At 40.7% G+C, this 14387-nt stretch overlaps 1 protein-coding gene across 2 annotated transcripts in view; it reads left to right on the forward strand.

Moving 5' to 3' along the window:
- The window catches only part of HNF1B (HNF1 homeobox B), a 94346-nt gene that overhangs the window by 58984 nt on the left and 20975 nt on the right, over window positions 1-14387 (forward strand). The gene's annotated exons all lie outside the window — the stretch shown is intronic.

Below are 14387 nucleotides of genomic sequence, written 5' to 3' on the forward strand. Positions count from 1 at the left end.
GTCCAGGGGACTCGCAGGAGTCTTCTCCAGCACCTTAGTTCAAAGGCCTCAATTCTTTAGCGCTCAGCCTTTCTTATGGTCCAACTTTCACAGCCATACATTGCAACTGGGAAAACCATGGCCTTGACTATACGTACTTTTGTTGACAGGGTGATGTCTCTGCTTTTTAGTATGCTCTCTAGATTTGCCATAGCTTTTCTCCCCAGGAGCAAGCGTCTTTTAATTTCTTGGCTGCAGTCCCCATCTGTGGTGATCTCACACCTATGCACAGACCCACAAATACACAAATGCGTATTGCATATGAAAACGCATACCTTGTCATGAAGGGCACCCATATGTGCATTTTAGAATCAAATGTGTATCATTCCTAATTTTGGTACATTTTTGTTTCTTTTTCTTTATACGAACACATGAGAAAAGAGCTGCAAATAAATAGATCCATTAAATCCCTGATGAATGAATAGAACAAACCCTTGATTTAATGCTCTAAATTGCAAGGTTAATTCTCTGTAATATGCATGCACCATTTCCATCGCAGAAAACGTGGGCTTCAAGATATCCCAGTGTAGATGCTCTGAAAACTTTTTCAGCATCATCATTGGAAATTCCCCAGCTTTAAGAAGAGTAACAAAGATGTTTAGGGAACTGGGGGCTAAGACATATGAAGAACGGTTGCAGGAATTGGGTATGTCTAGTTTAATGAAGAGAAGGACTAGGGGTGACACGATAGCGGGGTTCCATTATCTCAGGGGTTGCCACAAAGAAGAGGGAGTCAAGCTATTCTCCAAAGCACCTGAAGGCAGGACAAGAAGCAACGGATGGAAACTAACCAAAGAGAGAAGCAATCTAGAAATAAGGAGAAATTTCCTGACAGTTAGAACAATGAATCAGTGAAACAAATTGCTTGCAGAAGTTGTGGCTGCTCCAACACTGGAAGTTTTTAACTTTTTAACAACCATTTGTCTGAAATGATATAGGGTTTCCTGCTTGAGCAGGGGGTTGGACTAGAAGACCTCCAAGGTCCCTTCCAACTCTCTTAATTCTGTTAAGATTATCCTCACATGCACCATGTGAACCAGGATTGATTGAGGGGGCCTATACTTAATTTCCATCAATCCACGCCAACTGTTTTCTGACCCCAGTGATGATTCCCCATGCTGGGATTTGAACTGTCCTTGCACTGGTTTTGTAGGAGGGTTTTTTTTTTGGTCTGGAGCACTAAATTCCTTAACTGTTTAATAGTGTGCCTCAAACAGTAGATTGGCAGGAGACTCTCCGCCCACCTTCGTTCCAAACAATTGCAACTCATTAAAAGTTATCTGCATTGGCAGGACACAGAAAGATTTTAATCAGAGGAGAAACTTTAGGACTTTTTTTATTGATACAGTATATACTTAATACATTTTTGTAGCATCCTCCAGAACAGGAAAAAAAAGAAGAAGAAGGGCGTCGTTTATTTATGGCAAAGGCAATCTAGCCATCTTTATTATGTTTATCATTCCAACCACCACAGTATATTAGGGACTTGGTTTTACAAACAAGGAGCTGAAGATCCAGAGGTTCAAAGCTACTACCGGTAGTAGTGCAGATCTAAGCTAAGATAACTTGTGGCATCTGGAGCCTTTATGTGTGCTATTTATCATGACATGCAATCCCTAATACAGACTTTATATGCTTTAAATCAGGGGTCTTCAAACTCGGCCCTTTTATGACTCACGGACTTCAACTCCCAGAATTCCTCAGGCAGACCCCTGCTTTAAATACATCCGTTGCTACATTTAAAAAAGTTTAGGAGGAAGAACTTTCCAGCAAATCAGCTCATGGATCCTATTGGCTAACTTGTTATGACATTGTTAAAGGCATAGGTTAGCCCTTGACTTAAAGCAGGGGTCTTCAAACTTGGCCCTTTTATGACTCGTGGACTTCAACTCCCAGAATTCCTCAGCCAGCTTTGCTTTGTGATTGTTTTTACAATCCTTCAGGTTCCTCCAAGTGCATTAATACTTCTTTCTCAAGGGGGGGGAGCAATGGTGTTTGAGCTGTATCATCCCCTGCCTAAAAAACGGTTTTCCAACCTCAGCAACGTGATGTGTGGACTTCAACTCCCAGAATTCCTGGGAGTTGGCTGAGGTTGAGAAACTCCTCAGGTATTGAGTAATGTAAAGGTTTTCCCTGTCCAGGCGTTGTCCGAAGGCAATTTTTGTGGTCATGTGGCCAGCATGGCTATATACCAAAAGCGCACGCAACGCTGTTACCTTCCCACTGAAGTGGTACCTATTTATCTACTCGCATTTGCATGCTTTCAAACTGCTAGGACGGGTAGGCAACCTTGGCTCTTTTATGACTCGTGGACTTCAACTCCCAGAATTCCTGAGCCAGCATGGCTCAGCATGGAAACCTCTCCATTTCTCCTCAGCATGGCTGGCTCAGGAATTCTGGGAGTTGAAGTCCACGAGTCATAAAAGAGCCAAGGTTGCCTACCCCTGTGCTAGGAGCTGGGGCAAGTAACGGGAACTTACCTGTTGTGCAGGGCTGGGGGCTTGAATCTGGATTGTCAGCTTTCTGATTGACAAGCTCACTGTCTTTATCCCCTGAGCCATCGCTGTCATGCCCCCTCGGGTGTCGTTGAGACATTTGTCTAAAGGTTGGACATAAAGGGATGAATGGCAGTGATAATGATGTGAAAGCCACTGAGAAAATAACGCCTTGCTGAAAGGCTAATGAGCTCATTGAAGAGAGTATGAATTGTTTGTAACAAAGAACAAACACCTTTAAAAAAAGTGAACCCACTTACTCGCCCACCGCTTTTGCAAATCACAGCCCACGTCATCCAAAGAATCTGCTTATGTGAATCCCATTCGACTTTTGCATCAAGGCTCATTGTTATTTATGAATTCAGACAAGCCTTAAGATTGGCATCGGGCTTTCTGTAAATTGTCGTTCTCTCAATCTCTCTCGATAATCTGAGATGTCCTTCCTTTGAACTGAACTGTCCAACTCTGTTTTTTAATGCATCGTGCACCCCTAGTCGCTGCAAATCCTCTCATTTCAGCGATCTGCTTTCTATGTGCAGTTGCACAGGTAGTCCTCGATTTACAACAGTTCATTTAGTGACCATTAAAAGTTACAATGGCACCAAAAAAAGTGGCTTATGACCGTTTTTCATATTTACAACGGTGGTAGCATCCCCACGATCAAAATTCAGATGCTTGGCAATTGACTCATATTTATGACGGTTGTGGTGTCCTGGGGTCATGTGATCACCTTCTTCAATACAAACCAGTTAGAAAGTTAGAAACACCCAGAGGCACGCAAGTGTGATGGGCAATGTAGAAATATCATAAAATATAAATAAATATCAATAAATAAATAAATAACCACTCAGAGACACCAGAGTTAGGGATTTTGTTTTTTAGGTAAGAGGACTAGGTGTTTCCCAACAGTGATCTATCCAGCCATCTTTCTCTCTTGTTTTTAATCAATAATTTTTAATCAACTTATTGGAATCTAAAATACAACTGAAAATGAAAATAGTGGAATCTAAAATACAACTGAAAATGGAAAAATGAGGAAGGGAAAAGGTGGGAGAGAGAAGTGTAGGATAAAGGGGAGGAAAAAAAGGGGGGGGAAGCATTGACTTCCAACTTTTTTCAGTACAGTAGAATAAAATAATAACATTACAGCCTCAACTTTTTACTTTTATGTACTTAATATGTATTAGCCATTTCTATAACAACAAACGTGTCCAAGCAGCAAATCCCAAAGTCAAAGCTTCATTTTTTTTCACTATCTGAAGAACAAGTACGGAAGCAAACAAAGTTGAATGTATTCTTTTCTTTGATTGGAGCTGTTAATTTGGCCATCTCTGCTAGTTCCATCAGGTTTTTTTAGCCCATTGTGGGAATTAAGAGTATCTTTCCATTTTTGAGGGTAAATAAATCAACATGTATAACAACAAAGTTCCAATGTTTTTAAAAAGTTCTTTATCCATTAGACCTAAAAGAAAAATCTCCGGTTTGATTTTTATATTCATTTTGAGAATCTTCTGTATTAAAATATGAATCTTATCCCAGTATTTCTTTGCTTTATCACAAGTCGACCAGAGATAACTCTGCCATCTTTCTCTTTCTTGAAATGAAGCTTTATTGACCACCTAAGTATAGCAGCTAAGAGCTTTCCATACAAACTCATGCAAACTCTCCATGATTAGGGATAATCGTGATTATGATTATAACCACGGTTAGGGACAGTTAGAACAATTAATCAGTGGAACAACCTGCCTCCAGAAGTTGTGAATGCTCCAACACTGGAAGTTTTTAAGAAGAGACTGGACAACCATTTGTCCGAAATGGGATAGGGTTTCCTGCCTGAGCAGGGGGTTGGACTAGAAGACCTTCAAGGTCCCTTCCAACTCTATTTTTATTATTATCATTATCATTATTATCATTATCATTATCATCATTATTATTATATACAGAAGGGTAGTTTCAAGATAATGTGAAGTGATAGTACCATACTTGGAATACTGCATCCAGTTTTAGTCACCATGATATAAAAAAGATGTTGAGACTCTAGAAAAAGTGCAGAGAAGAGCCAGAATGATGATTTGGGGTTTGCAGGCAAAACTGTACAATGAACAATTAAGGGAAATACCGTGTTTCTCCCAAAAATAAGACCCAACTGGAAAATAAGCCGTAGCATGATTTTTCAGGACGCTCNATAGATAGATAGATAGATAATTTAATTTGTATACCGCCCTTCTCCCATAGGACTCAGGGCGGTTCACAGCATATTAAAAACAAATAATATACACAAAATACAAAAAATACAAAATACAAAAATACAGAAATACAAAAAATAAACCCCGATAAAAGCCGAATTAAAACCAAATATTACCAGCTGTGTTTCCGATTAAAATGCCTCTTTTGGAGCAAAAATTAATATAAAGCCCAGCCATATTTTCGAGGAAACACAGTAGCCTCATAAAGAGAACGACTAGGAGTGCCACGACAGTAGTCTTTCTATCTTGAAGGGCTATCAGAGAGAAGAGAGGCTCAATCTATTCTCCAAAGCACCTGAGGGTAGGACAAGAAGCACCATTGATGTGTATCTGCTACTTAATCATAGAACATAGAATAATAGAGTAGGAAGGGTCCTTGGAGGCCTTCTAGTCCAACCCCATGCTCAAGCAGGAGACCCTATAATATTAAGGTGACCAACTTTTTTACAATGAGAAGGAGGACACAAATAAATTGAAGAAAAAAAAAGTGAGTCTAGTGCGTGCATGTGTGCCGTGTCGTGTTTCGGTAAGAAGTAAACAAAGCCATTTGCATGCGGCGCACTCTTGCACATGGCGCACTCTCTCAAAACAATTCTCCTGTGCGGAGCGCATGCGTCTCACAATCGCGTCTCGCCGCACTGTACTGAGCCTTGACGAACTGTCATGTCAAATACAAATACGTCACATCACATGCAACGGATCGGATCGGCATCGATCGAATACGGAGATTTACAGAGATTAGTCTTCAAATATCGAAAAGGAGGACATGTAAGAGGACACTTTTTGAGAGAGGACAGAATTTACAAAAGGAGGACTGTCCTCCCTAAAGGAGGACAATTGGTCACCTTAATAATATTGATGTGTTTCTGGGCTCTCCCAACTCAGATTTTCATATCCTGGGAGGCAGGCAGTGAGGTTGGACTTGAGGGCACCCATTTTGGCTTCCTAAAGCCAGAGGAGTAAAAGATTGCCAGATTCAAATGCCCAGTGGTCCTAAACTCATTACAGTTTCTAGTTTATGCTTTCTTACTCCTCATTGTGTTCTACCAGACCAACAGGGTGTTTAGGGACTTTTATTGGGGATAATTAGAGCTTTATGGCATCATCCAAATGGCTGCAGGGGGGCAAGGGGCAGTCACAATAAACTGGTTTATAATAGACATAAACGATTCACCAATTCACCGTGCAGCCAAAGGACATTAACGCTTTTGATAGGCAGCTGTTGTGTCTCTGAATAATTGTGTTGTGTTTGAGGCAGAGGGAGGTCCTGAAAGTGCCATATTAGGAAGACAGAAAGTTTATTTCATCAACTGACTTTTGAGGCGAAAAGCTCGTCTCCCACCAGACAGACTGACTTGGATTCAGCCTACAACATATTATTTCCCAACTGATTAAAAAAAAAAAAACAGCTTGCACTTTTTTAGGAATTAAAAATAACCTCAGATACTTTCATGCCTTTAATTAAATCTGTGGTGAAGAGTTTTTAGTGAAATGCTTTCATTCAGTTCGGTTTTCACTATTCCCAAATGGACAGGCGAGAAGATAGACCTGAATTTAAAATCCCTTTGGCTATGAAATACCAAAGTTAGCTATGACAAAGGTTCAGCCGGGGTTTATAACCATATGGCAAACCGTGGTTTGTTTGTTTAATTTATTTATTTATTAGATTTTTTTTAAATCCCATCTTTATTATTCTTATAATAACTGAAAGCGGCAAACATACCTAATATTCCTTCTTTTTCCTACATCATCATCATCATCATCATCATCATCATCATCATTATTATTATTATTATTATTATTATTATTATTATTATTATTATTATTAGTCTGCCCTTTTCAGTTTATTCCTTTTTTGTTTTCTTTTAAATTTATTTATTATTTTAATTATTATTGTTACATTTTATTTATTTTTTAATTTTTTATTTTGGTCGGATGATGGACATGTGTTTATCCAAAGCATTTTTTAACTCAGTTAAATGATGCTTGACCCACTACCTCTGCTAGAAGTTGGTTCCAAGCTTCCATACCTGGTCTTGCCTGGAAAGCTGTTTGGAATAAGGCTCTGCTAACACACATTCTAAAATGAAGCAATCAATCTGTTAGATCAGTGGTGGCGAACCTATGGCACAGGTGCCAGAGGCAGCACTCAGAGCCCACTCTGTGGGTACACGCACCATCGCCCCAGTCCTAGGCCTTCAGCTGGGTTTTATAAAACCTTTTCGCTTTAGGCCTCCACCACCGTGTGCAAAAAAAAAAAAAGGTTCAATCAGTCAATTTCAACTTCTCGCGGGAAAAAAAATCTTGCAAAGTTGGAATTGATTGATTGAACTTTCTCACCCAGTCTGCCGTTACCACCGCAGCGATGCCCAGCCAATGGGCCACACCCACCCAATTGGCCACACCCAGCCAATGGGCCACACCCACCCGGCACTGGACGAGGCATAAGTGGGTTTTGGATTGCAGTTTGGGCACTCAGTCTCTAAAAGGTTCGCCATCACTGTGTTAGATAATAATAATAATAATAATAATAATAATAATAATAATAATAATAATAACAACAACAACAACAACAACAAACAACAATAACAAAAATAACAGTAAATACAATAATAATAATAAAGTTGGAAGGGACCTTGGAGGTCATCTAGTCCAACCCCCTGGTCAGGCAGGAAACCCTGTACAATGTCAGACAAATGGCTGTCCAGTCTCTTCTTAAAAACTTCCAGTGTTAGTTGAATATGAAGCTAGCTTGGTGATATGACTGCTAAACAAGCAACTGCAATATTACTGGAAATAAGATTTTGAAAGAAAAGGAATAATCGTTCTACTTAATTCTGCACTGGTCCAAATCTATTGCAAGCATCCTGCCAATTCTGGGTGCTGCATTTCTAAAAAAAGATTTTATGCCGGGCTTATTGCTAAACGCTAGGAAAAAAGTAAAATATGCAAGGCAGTAAAACTGTCACAATAGCTTTCAACTGCAATTTTTTTAAAAAAATCAGAGAAATCAGAATACAGGTAGTCCTTGACTTACAACCATAATTGTGAACAGAATTTCCATCCCATGTCAGTAAAGTCGTAAAGTGAACCGCCATGTGACTGGACCTGATTTTATGACCATTTTTTAACCAGGGTTGTTAATGGAACCAAGTGGTCCTTAAACGAATCTGGCTTCCCAAATTTTCAATTTATGCCTCTGTCATAAATGCTAGCTGGTTGCCAAGCACTCAAATTGCAGTGATGTGACTGTGGTGGGGGAGGGGGAGGTGATGTGATGGTTGTAACTTTGAGGTCAGGTTTGAAGTCCATTTTTTTCCAAAGTTCTAAAAAAAACAAAAACTTTTTCTGTGGGAAATGGGAAGAAACAATTAGATAAAAACCAATTTGCACCTCCCTCTCCCCGTCCAATGGTTAAAAAAATAAAATCTGTGCTTAAACAGAACTACAGGTAATCCTTGGCTAGCAACCACAATTGAGCCCCAAATTTTTGTTGCTAAGTGAGACAGTTGTTCAGTGAGTTTTGCCCCATTTTATAACCATTCTTGCCACAATTTTTCAGCGAATCGCTGCAGCTGTTAAGTTAATGACACTTTGGTTAAGTGACTCTGGCTTCCCCATTGACTTTGCTTGTCAGAAGGTCTCAAAAGGGGATCACATGACCCCGAGACATGGCAGCCATCATAAATATGAACCAGTTGTCAAGTTTCCGGATTTTGATCATGTGACCTCAGCGATGCTATAACGATTGTAAGTGTGAAAAACGGTCGTAGGTCACTTTTTCAATATTGTGGTAATTTAACCTGTTACTAAACAAACGATAAGTCAGTTCTGTGTAAATGATCACTTAAGGAGACCTCAAAATATACTCCTGTATGCAGGTTGGAAAGTCAGTTCCATAGGTATAGCCCTAAGCCTAAATACAGCCAGTTTTAATATTATTTATCTTTACCAATATGATGGCTTTTCAGATTGTACCGTGGATATTTTAACAGTGTAATATATTCTGTGTAAGCTGCCAAGGGTCTTTTTTCTTAGCGGGTATAGAAATACAATGAAATAACGATTCATGATGAAATAAATAAGGCCAAATACAGATAGTCCTCGATTTATAACCAGTTCACTTAGTGACCATTCAAAGTTCTGATGAATCTCTCAAAAAGTATTTATGACCTGGATTTGAAGTTATGTAACCCCTCCGCCCCGCAGTCACATGATCACATTTGGGGCACCTGGCAACTGGCCTGCATTTATGACTATTTGCAGAGACTGCAATTTTTAACTTTTTTTTTTGCTGGAAACCAGCATTTACTTCTGGTTTCTGGCAAAAAAAAAAAAAAAAGCCCTTTGTGGACAATGGATTTACTTCACAATCTCAGCATTCACTTAATAACGGCAGTGTTTGCGTTTCAAGGTGGTGTTTGCTTAACGACTGCCACAAAAAAGTGTCATAAAATCGGATTGGTTATGCAGGTGCCTCAGTTTACAACCACAATGGCATATATTGGAAATTCTGGGCTCTGTCATAAGTTGAGGATTACCTGTAGGCAATCCATGGCTCTTTTATGACTCGTGGACTTCAACTCCCAGAATTCCTGAGCCAGCCGTGCTGAGGAGAAAGGGAGAGGTTTCCATGTTGAGCCATGCTGGCTCAGGAATTCTGGGAGTTGAAGTCCACGAGTCATAAAAGAGCCTAGGTTGCCTACTCCTGCTGTAGGCCGTTAAAATATCCTGTTTTTAAAGATTTTTCTTCACCAAACAACCAGCGTTCCTTAAACATTCCATTTCGAAGGCAAATCTCTATGCCTGTGGTAGAGAGGAGAAAATAAATTACTCATTTATTTATGTTTCTATTTAAAAAAGGAAAATAAAAGCCCAGCCCTTAAAACCCGGCTCCTTTGTTCTTATGATCTTCCCTCCCATTGTTCAAACAATGCTTCAGCTCTTCTGACCTGCCCCAGGCTGGCACCCTTTGCATGAGTTTAGAAATACAGTTGAAGAATGTGGTGACAAGGTTTCTACTTGAGCAATGTTTACCCTGTTCCTGTCTGCGACGTCCACTTCTCCTGGCCAGAGTCCATTTTTCAAAGAGTGTCTTTCCCATTAGAAGGGATGGGGAAACAGGGAGTGAAAGACCTCTTCAGAAGAAAGCCTCTGGAGAACTTTGACCGTGTAAGGTTGGGTCTACGCAAACAGCCCTAGATCCTAGATCAGGGGCGGGCAGCTATGGCCTCCTTTACGACCTGTGGACTTCAACTCCCAGAATTCCTGAGCCAGCTGTGGCTCAGGAAATCTGGGAGTTGAAGTCGATAGGTGCTAAAGGTGCTGCAGTTGCCCACCCCTATCTTAAATGGACTGCCACATGCAGTGAAGTCTAGGGCAGGGGTCTCCAAACTTGGCAACTTTAAGTGTTGTGGACTTCAACTCCCAGAATTCCCCAGGAGCATGGCTGGCTGAGGAATTCTGGGAGCTGAAGTCCACAAATCTTAAAGTTGCCAAGTTTGGAGACCGCTGCTCTAGGGCAGGAGTGATTCACCGTCCTAGCACTATTAGATGTAGGATTAGACCTCAAGAAGGCAATGAACATAACCATTACTGTTGATGATCACTTGATACCATCGCTGGGCACTTGGCATTGGTAGTCCTCGTATTACAACGACAATTGGGACCAACATTTCCATTGTTAAACAAGGGGCTTGTGAAGTGGGTTGTGAAGTGGGTTTTGCCATATCTGTTAAGCAAATCATGACAGTGGCTAAGTCAGGGGTAGGCAACCTTGGCTCTTTTATGACTCGTGGACTTCAACTCCCAGAATTCCTGAGCTAGCATGGCTCAGAATGGAAACCTCTCCCTTTCTCCTCAGCATGGCTGGCTCAGGAATTCTGGGAGTTGAAGTCCACGAGTCATAAAAGAGCCAAGGTTGCCTACCCTGGGCTAAGTGAATCATGCAGTGGTTAAGTGAATCTGGCTTCCCCCACTGATTTTGCTTGCCAATTAGAAAGGTCGTAAAAGGCGATCACATGATCCCAGGATGCTGCAACCGTCGAAAATACATGCCAGATGCCAAGCACCCAAATGTTGATCACATGACCACAGGGATGCTACAGGTTGTAAGTTCAAGGACCACTTGTCTGTTTTCACCGTCATTGTAACTTTGAACAGTTGCTGCATGAAAGGTCGTAAGTCAAGGACTATCTGCTTGGCTTGGTCTTACCGATAGTCCTCGACTTAAGACCACAACTGAGTCCAAAATTTGATGTTGCTAAGCAAGACATTTGTTGTGAGTTTTGCTCCATTTTACGACCTTTCTTGCCACAGTTGTTACATGAATCAATGCAGTTGTTAAATTAAAAAAGGTGATTATTAAATGAATCTGGCTTCCCCGTTGACCTTGCTTGTCCGAAGGTTGCAAAAGGGGATCACATGAACCCGGGACTCTGCCACTGTCATAAGTATGAATCAGTTGCCAAGCATCCAAATTTTGATCACATGATCATGGAAATGCTGCAACAATTGTAAGTGTGAAAAACGGTCATAAGTCACTTTTTTCAGTGCCGTTGCAACTTCGAACGGTCACTAAATGAATTGTTGTAAGTCGAGGACTACCTGTATTATTTATTTATTATTTATTATTTGTACTACTCGGGTAACCCTCAGGACACAGATAAACCTCTGAGTGGCCTCAACAACTCTCTAAAAATGCAAATGACCAGCTCTCTGCAAGGAGTATAAATCCTTCCATTCCCCACCATCCAGTCAGAGCTGAACAAGCTTCTTAGACGAGAAGTGAAACGTCTTCAAAAACAAAAACAAAAAACAAGAAAGTCCAGTTGCCTTCTGAAAAAGCACCTTTGGGTTTTGTAACTGGATTTGCTGGGCTGAACATGAATACGTTTGGTAGATGCCCCATATATGCTGCTTTTTGACTACTTCTGTGCAGCCCTTAGCTTAATTTCCAAATACCTTTTCAAGTAAGCAGTCCCAACACCTGGCAATTGCAGTGTTTCCCCCTTTGCACGGAATGGAATAATATTTTGGGGGGGGGGTGTTGGAGATCAGAGGAAAAAGGGAGGCAAAAAGAGAAAGATGAAAGAGAACTTTATGCAGTCCTGGCTCATTGCCAGCGTACAAACCCCAGAAAATTAAACCCAGGAGAAAGTAGCATTCAATAAAAATAAAATATTATCCCCTTGCTTTAAGGGATGGCTACTACAGCAATATACCTAACTTGAACAGGGAGAGGGAACACTGAAAAGTTTGAGAGTTTGTGATGGTCACGTTCCTGGGAAACCTTTGACGATTCCTAAAAGTGTTGGGATCGAATAATAGAATGGAAGTTTTGGAAGGAATTTTGGAGATCAAAAGTCATGAGAAAGTATTGATTTTAAAAAATGAGGGCAGTCCCCTTTACCAGGGAGCAACTGATGAGGTTGCTCTCCACCTTTTTCTCAATCTAGGATTGGCATACAGGTTATAAGTCAAGGACTTATAACCATTTGTCCAGCAACTATTTGAAGGGACAATGGCACTGAATAAAATGACGGACAACTACATAGTCCTTGATTTAACAACGCTTCATTTAATGACTGTTCAAAGTTACGACGGCACTGAAAAAAGTGACTTATCACTGTTTTTCACACTTATGACTGATGCAGCATCCCCACGGCCACGTGATTTAAAATTTGGATGCTTGGCAACAGGCTCCTATTTATGTCACTTGCCGTGTCCCGGGGTCATGTGATCCCCTTTGGCGACCTTCTGACAAGCAAAATCAATGGGAGGAAGCCAGATTCACTTAACAGACGTGCTACTAACCCCACTACTGCAATGATTCACTTAACAACTGTGGCAAGAAAGATCGTAAAATGGGGCAAAGCTCACTTAACACATGTCTCTCTTAGCAACGGAAATGTGGGGCTCAATGGTGTCTACCTCTAATCATTGCATTTACAACTATTGCAGCATCCCCTTTGGACACGGGATCAAAACTCAGGAACTTGGCATGTTATGTACGAATGGTTGCAGCGTCCAGGGGTCATCTCATGCATGTGTGAAGGGGGTGAAGCTTGTGGCTTATTGGTGCTTTCACCATCTGGACAAAACCAGAAAGTTTCTGCAGAGACCCACAGACTGGCCCGATTGCTTTGGCTGCTTAAACACAACCGACGATCCTTTTCCATGGTTATGTTATTTTGCTCTCTTCGAGCCTTTCCCCAAAATTAGTGGAGATGGCGGACTTGTGAAAGCGACAGACAGCATTTTTGCTGGGATGGAATATGGCAGTTTATAACAAATCACTCTGGAATCCCAGAACTGATAATAGGCGTTTTGTTTCTCAGCTGGGCTCCTTGGTTAATTATTTCTGATCTGCTTAATGTGCCTGCCAGTATGGCATCCAGGGGTTGTCTCTGAAGGCTTGGGACATTTATTTTTAACCAAGTTAAACACCTCTGCAATGAATCATTCCATGCCTACTTCGGTGCACCTGTTGAGTGAGAGGCAATGTCTGTTTTTCTTCACTATTGCTGGTGGCTGCAACGAGCAATCAGTTTAAGAATGCTGGACTGCAGAACCTTACTATGTGTTTCACGAGAAGCATCAGAGGGTGACATGGGAAGAGAAGAACATGGAACATAGAATATCATCAGAGTTTCAAGGGACCTTGGAGGTCTTCTAGTCCAACCCCCTGCTCAAGCAGGAAACCCTATACCCACTTCAGACAAATGGCTTGTCCAGTCTCTCCATCTCCAGTGATGGAGCAACCACCTCTGAAGAGATACCAATGTATTATATAAGTTAAGCAAATGAAGAATACATATGACATTTTGCAGAATGGATTCTGCTTCCACTCAGCATCTGGCAAGAGAGATCTAGAACAGGATCTTCAAACTTGGCCCTTTTATGACTTGTGGACTTTAACTCCCCAAATTCCTCAGCCAGCGTAAAATGAGGACCCAGATTGTTGGAGGCAAGATGCTGACTCTCTATACCACTTAGAGAGGGCTTAAAGCACTGTGAAGCAGTATACAAGTCTAAGTGTTCTATTCTATTCTATTCTATTCTATTCTATTCTATTCTATTCTATTCTATTCTATTCTATTCCACAAAGTTAAATTAGCCATTCAGAGTGCAGTGTAGGATGCCTTGAGCCAGGACAAATGTCAGCTATTGATGCTAGAAGCCCTGGTTTGAGGATTAGTTACAGAAGGAGAAAGAAAGAGATTAATGTAGGAATAGAATAGAATAGAATAGAATAGAATAGAATAGAATAGAATAGAATAGAATAGAATAGAGCTGGACAGTAACTTGGAGGTCTTCTAGTCCAGCCCCCCCCGTTCAAGCAGAAAAACCTATACCATCTCAGACAAGGGACTGTCCATCGTATATCAATATACCCGATTGTGAGAAAGCAAATCCTACAATGATTATAAAGAAGCAATGGTGAAATATAAAGTTTTAAATAGTTAAAAAAATACCCATTTGCAGGATAGTCTCTCTGAAAAGACAGGAATAAAGCACGTTGAAAAATATAAGACAAGGATCTACTCATGTAGCAAATATTAAATAACCTTGATGAATATTTTTCTCGAGAAGGGGGAAACATTTG

Source organism: Protobothrops mucrosquamatus, unplaced genomic scaffold (assembly GCF_001527695.2).
Source record: "Protobothrops mucrosquamatus isolate PMUCROS unplaced genomic scaffold, P.Mucros_1.0 scaffold4562, whole genome shotgun sequence".
Taxonomy (NCBI): domain Eukaryota; kingdom Metazoa; phylum Chordata; class Lepidosauria; order Squamata; family Viperidae; genus Protobothrops; species Protobothrops mucrosquamatus.